Source organism: Nycticebus coucang, chromosome 18, assembly GCF_027406575.1.
Source record: "Nycticebus coucang isolate mNycCou1 chromosome 18, mNycCou1.pri, whole genome shotgun sequence".
Lineage (NCBI taxonomy): Eukaryota > Metazoa > Chordata > Mammalia > Primates > Lorisidae > Nycticebus > Nycticebus coucang.
This window is the reverse complement of record NC_069797.1, coordinates 30,830,641-30,837,392: the sequence shown is the minus strand read 5'-3', so window position 1 is coordinate 30,837,392 and position 6,752 is coordinate 30,830,641. Positions and strand designations below refer to the sequence as shown.

Genomic DNA, 6,752 nt, shown 5'->3' with positions numbered 1-6,752 from the left:
CCTTCCTTCCTTCCTTCCTTCCTTCCTTCCTTCCTTCCCTCCCTCCCTCCCTCCCTCCCTCCCTCCCTCCCTCCTTCCTTCCTTCCTTCCTTCCTCTCTGGCTCCCTGCCTTCCTTTCTTCCTTTCCTCCCTCCCTCTTTTCTTCCCTTTCCTCTTTCTTTCTTCCCTTTCCTCTCTCCTTCCTTCCTTCCTTCCTTCTTTCTTTCCTTCTTTCTTCCCTTTCTCTTTCCTTCCCTCCCTCCCTCCTTTCTTCCCTTCCTTCCTTCCTTTTTTGTTGAGACAGGGTCTTTCTGTGTTGCCCAGGCTGGTCTTTAACTCCTGGCCTCAAGTGATCCTTATGCCTCAGCCTCCTTAAGTGCTGAGATTACATGTGTGAGCCACCACAACTGGCCTTTTGGGTCGTTTTTGTAAAGTTATTTTCTGATAGGAGAGAGTTTCTGAGACTATTCTGAATCGCGTATATTCAGATGGTGTGTACTTACAAAAGACTCAATCAACATGTGGCCTCTAGTTTTTTTGTTTTTTTTTTTTTGTAGAGACAGAGTTTCACTTTATGGCCCTCGGTAGAGTGCCGTGGCCTCACACAGCTCACAGCAACCTCCAACTCATGGGCTTAAGCGATTCTCTTGCCTCAGCCTCCCGAGTAGCTGGGACTACAGGCGCCCGCCACAACGCCCGGCTATTTTCTGGTTGTTTTGCATTTTGGCCAGGGCCGGTTTGAACCCGCCACCCTTGGTATATGGGGCCGGCGCCTTACCGACTGAGCCACAGGCGCCGCCCTGGCCTCTAGTTTTAAACCGTGTTGACCTCTGCTTTCCCCACCCCTCTGCTACTCTCCCCCTCCTAATACTCCTTGACCCAGCATGGACTAAAAATAATAAATAAATAATAAAGATTATTAATTATTTGGCAGAAATAGATTATGCTGCAAGCCTGCAGCAATCTTTTAATTAATCTTTTGCTTCTACCATCCCTCTCCCTAGGATAATCTCTACTTCTTTCTGGGAAAAACATATACTCAGGACTTCCTTTCAAGAGGTGTTATGATCAGAGTAGAAACACATAGGAAACTCTTTCGCTGCAACTGGCACTGTGTGTAACATGTTAGAAACATTATGTCTGGGTGGTGCCTGTGGCTCAGTGAGTAGGGTGCCAGTTCCATATACTGAGGGTGGCAGGTTTGAACCCAGCCCTGGCCAAACTGCAGCAAAAAACAGCCGGGCATTGTAGCAGATGCCTGTAGTCCTAGCTACTCGGGAGTCTGAGACAAGAGAATCGCCTAAGCTCAGGAGTTGGAGGTTGCTGTGAGCTGTGATGTCGCAGCACTCTACCGAGGGTGATAAAGTGAGACTCTGTCTCTAAAAAAAACAAAAGAAAGAAATGTTATGTCAATTACAAGCCCCACAGCAAGCCTCTTGAGGTAGTTTTTGCAGGTTTAGAGAGATTACATAATTTGCCCAGGATCTCATAGACAGTAAATGGCGGGGTCAGAATTCAAATCCAGGACTACCAAGACCAGGCTTTGTGACTGCCCTACTGCCTGGATTAATAGTCTCTTCCTTTAAGAAGCTACTGTTAATCCCTTGCAGTCCCCGGCCACTTGGAGTTCTGTCCCCTTAACACCAGTCATTATTAGCTTTCAAGAGCTGGAACACACCTATGCCTTCTTTGGGGCTCCTCTGGGGTTATCCTGGACCTGTCCTGACAGGAGCAAGTTTCATTCCTGTCAGGCTCTCCCTTTCTGGCAGGCAACCCTGCAGCAATCTTTTAATAGCATGAAATTAACACTAATAATGATTCTTTTGTAATTTTAAGATTTTGCCAAAAAGATTTCTATCACAGTGTTGTAACAGTGATGACGGCAGAATGTGATCATTAACAGAGTTTTTTCGGCTGGGCACAGTGGCTCACACCTATAATCCTAGCACTCTGGGAGGCCCAGGCAAGAAGATAGCTTAAACTCAGGAGTTCAAGGCCAGCCTGAGCAAGAGGGAGACCCTGTCTCTACTAAAAAAAATCAGCTGGGCATTGTGATAGGTGGCTGTAGTCCCAGCTACTCAGGAGACTGAGGCAGGAGGATTGCTGAAACCAGGCTGACGCTGCGGCACTCTAGCCTAGGTACCAGAGTAAGACTGTCTCAAAAAAATAGAGTTTTCTCAAACATTTTCCATTATAGGTGCTCGATAAAAACTGAGAGTGTGGACTTCTTGGCAGACCTCATTTCACCCTATAAAGGGGGAGGACTGACGTCTCCTCTTTCCTTCCACTCCACCAAGACAGCAACTTTTCAAAATGAATTTCCCCTCCTTTGGGGTGGTGCCTGTGGCTCAAGGAGTAGGGCGCTGGTCCCATATGCCAGAGGTGGCAGGTTCAAACCCAGCTCCGGCCAAAAAAAAAAAAAACACAAAAAAAGAGAATTTCCCCTCCTTTGAGTTTTTAATTTTTCTATCTCTATTTTCTACATAAAACAAATCTCATCACTTACCTGCTAAGCTCTGAAAAACTGACCTCCTTGTTCCTCTGACTGGAAACTCTGGATGATTTCCCTTTTACTATCCTTTATAATAACTTGAATTTGAACACTTTACGACAGTAGGGTCAAGTAAATAAGATAAATGGGGATCAAAGTCTGTTTCTTTTTATGGATTCTTAGAGAAGATAGTAATTGGGAAAGACATCTTTTTGTTTTAAGATATCTTCTTCTTTTTTTTTTTTTTTTTAGAGTCAGAGTCTCACTTTATCACCCTTGGTAGTGTGCCATGGCGTCACAGCTCACAGCAACCTCCAACTCCTGGGCTTAGGTGATTCTCTTATCTCAGCCTCCTGTGTAGCTGGGACTATAGGCGCCCACCACAACGCCCAGCCATTTTTTGTTTTGCAGTTTGGCCCGGGCTGGTGAGGATGGCTCAAACCCACCACCCTCGGTATATGAGGCTGGTGCCCTACCCACTGAGCCACAGGCGCCGCCCAAGACATCTTCTTAAGATCTAAGTTTAGAGAAGTATTGTTCCCATAAAGTCTGAACTTGTGTAAAACCTTGTAGCACATCTCACTAAACACTACCATACTCTGTAAAATGACTCTGTTTTGATAATCTATTATCCCAGGGATTATGATAGGATAAATCCAGGAAAGGTTTGATTTTCACAGCAGTCAAAACATTGAAATATTCTGCACAACTTAAAAAACACTAGAAACACCTTACTTCACTAGTAACCCAAGCCCAATGTGTAAATTGTACCAAGCCAGGCATGGCAGGGGACAGTTTTATCGCCTTGAGGCTCTCACCTGATTGGAGAATCCTTACATTACACTGTGTTTATAGTATTCTTTTTTTTTTTTGGGGGGGGGGATAGAGTCTCAAGCTGTTGCCCTGGGTAGAGTACCATAGTGTCACAGTTCACGGCAACCTCAAACTCTCAGGCATAAGTGATTCTCTTGCCTCAGCCTCCCAAGTAGCTGGGACTACAGGTGACCACCACAATGCCTGGGCTATTTTTTTGTTGTTGCAGTTGTCACCGTTGTTTAGCTGGCCTGGCTGGGCTGGAATCCACCAGCCTGGGTGTATGTAGCCAGTGCCCTACCCACTGAGCTACAGGCACTGCCTGTTTATAGGATTCTTAATCATATAGATGTTATCTGCCAAGTACTATTGTTCCTATTAATACAAAAATACAATAGAATAATATTTATGATTATGCACCCACTGGTTAAGCACACCAGAGATCTGCCCCTTACTAACTTTGTGACTTCGAAAAGTCATTTAACCTCCGTGAGCCTCAGGTTCTTCATCAATACAGTGGAAATAACAATTCATGTGTAGTACCCTCCCTATAACCCCACTGTGAAGATTAAATGAAATGAAGTATATAAAGCTCTTAGTAAGCAGTAGCTTTTATTACTACTATGAATACAGGCTGGGCGGGGCATCCTCAATAAACAGAACCTCACTACAGTGTTGCTAATGCAAGAATCATAGGTGAGAGCAGCTCCTGCTGGCTATACTACAAGCACCACCTAAGCTGGGGTTTGGGTTTTTTTTAAATATTTCAAAGTACTATCAGGGCATAAATATTATTTTGGTTACATGGATCACATTTATAATGCTTGAGTCATAGTTATTAAGTGTGCCTGTTACCCAGATAGTGTTCACCCTTCCAATCTACTCCAGCCCCTCTGTTTGCTTTCCATTAAGTTTTATGTCCCTCTTACAACCTTCAGTTAGTTCCAGTTTAATAGTGAGTACACGTGGTGTTTGTTTTTCCGTTCTTTAGATATTTCTTTTAGGACAATGGTCTCCAGTTCCATCCAAATTGTTGCAAAAGGCATTACATCTTCCTTCTTCATGGATGAGTAATATTCCACAGCATACATACACCACAGTTTGTTAAGCCACTCTTGAATTGATGGGCACTTGGGTTGATTTCACATCTTTGCACTTGTGAATTGTGCTGGAATAAGATATTTGTGTACAGGTGTCTTTTTGATCAAATGACTTCTTTCCTTTGGGTAAATACCCAGTAGTGGGATTGCTGGATCCAATAATGGGTCTTGTTTTAGTTTGTTGAGGTATCTCCATACTGTTTTCCGTAAAGGTTGGATCAATTTGCAGTCCCACCAACAGGGTATAAGTATTCCTTTCTCTCTGCATTCATGCCACAACATCTATTACTTTTTGACGTTTCAATGAAAGCCATTCTGACAGGGGTAAGGTGATATCTCATTGTGGTTTTTCTTTTTTTCAGATTAATATGTAGGTACAAATAATTAGGTTGCAATGCTTGTGTTTGTTAGGTAAGATCCTTATGTAGTTGAGCCCCACACCCAGGAGGTGTGCCATATACCCTTACATTGTGCCCATTGGGTGGGAGCACACCCTCCTTGTGGTTTTAACTTGCATTTCCCTGATGATAGTGATATTGAGCATTTTTTCATGTTTCTTGGCCATTTGTCTGCCTCCTTTTGAAAAACTTCTGTTCATGTCTTTTGCCCATTTTTTGATGGGGTTGTTTGATTTTTTTCCTTGCTGATTTGCTTGAGTTCTTTGTAGAGTCTGCTTATTCGCCTTTTATCTGGAGTATAGTGCATGAATATTTTCTCCCATTCTGTGGCTTGTCTATTTGCTCTGTTGATTATTTCCTTGGCTGTGAAGAAACTTTTTAACTTAATAAAATCCCATTCATTTATTTTTGTTGTTGCTGTGATTACCATTGGAGTCTTCTTCATAAAGTCTTTGCCTAAGCCAATAATTGCAGAAGAGTTTTTCCAACATTTTCTTCCAGAATTCCTATGGTTTCATACATTTAAAACTTTTAACCATCTTGAATTAATTTTTGTGAGTGGTGAGAGGTACCCATCCTGTTTCATTCTTCTGCATGTGACTATCCCATTTTCCCAGCACCATTCTTGGATAGGGATTCTTTCCCTCAGTGTATATTTTTGTCTGCTTTGTCAAAGATAAGTTGGCTGTATGTGTATGGTTTTATATCTGAGTTTTCTATACTGTTTCCTTGGTCTATGTCTCTATTTTTGTACTAACACCATGCTGTTTTGGTTACTATAATCTTATAGCATAGTTCCAAGTCTGATAATGTGATGCCTCCATATTTATTCCTTTTGCCTAAGATTGCCTTGGCTATTTGGTTGTTTTCTGGGTCAAAACAAAACATAGAATTATTTTTTCTAGATCTGTGAAATATGACATTGGCATTTTGATAAGGATTGCATTGTTGAAGATCACTTTAGGTACTATGGACATTTTAACAATGTTGATACTAGTGATCCATGAGCATGATATGTTTGTCCATTTGTTTGTATCCTCTGCAATTTCTTTTCTTAGTGTTTCATACTTCTCTTTGTAGAGATTTTTCACCTCCCTAGTTATGTGTATTCTGATAAGAACAGATACTACACTTGATCTTAGCCAAAAGGCCGAGAAGTGATAGTTATGTGTATTCTTAGCTATTTTTTTGTAGCTACTGTGAATGGTATCGAGTCTTTGATTTGACTATTAGCTTGACTGTTTGGGGTGTAATGTTACTGATTTATGTACATTGATTTTTGCCAAAACACCCAGAAACAAAGCCAAAGGTTCTTACCCAACATACCCTACAAATATAACCATGAAAGTAAAGTGGAGGAAAAAAATCCCCCATCTAAACAAAAGAAAATCCAAAAACAAAAGACAACAGCTGCTCCAGATAAGAAGGAATCAGTGATAGAACTCCAGAAGTTTGAAAAAATCAGAGAAAAATGACACCCATAAAAGGGAATACCAGCTCTCTATCAATGGATACCAACTAAAATGAAAATATTAAAATTACACATAAAGAATTCTAAATATGGATTGTAAGGAAACTCAACAAAATTCAAGAGACAATTGAAAACTAACTCAAACAAACTAGGAAAACAATTCAGTAAATGAAAGAAAAGTTCACTAAAGCGTTAGATATATTAAAGAAAAACCAAATGGAACTTCTGGAAATGAAAAAAAATCACTTAAAGAAATATAAAACACAGTGGACAGTTTTAAAAATAGATTAGACAACGCAGAAGAAAGAATATCAGAGCTTGAAGAATAACTCTTTTGAATTAACTCAGTCAAAAAAATAAACAGAGAATTAAGAGGAATGAACAAAGAAAATAAGAATTATTGAATTACATAAACAGCTAAATATAAGAATCACAGGCATTCTTGAGAGTAAAGAAGAAAACTCATAAGGGCTAGAAAATCTATTTGAGAGAATAATTGA

At 40.8% G+C, this 6,752-nt stretch overlaps 1 pseudogene; it reads right to left on the bottom strand.

Annotated features, from left to right (window-relative positions):
- Nucleotides 1-5,835: 5,835 nt before the first annotated feature.
- LOC128571527 (uncharacterized) lies at nucleotides 5,836-5,943 on the bottom strand (annotated as a pseudogene).
- Nucleotides 5,944-6,752: the final 809 nt, after the last annotated feature.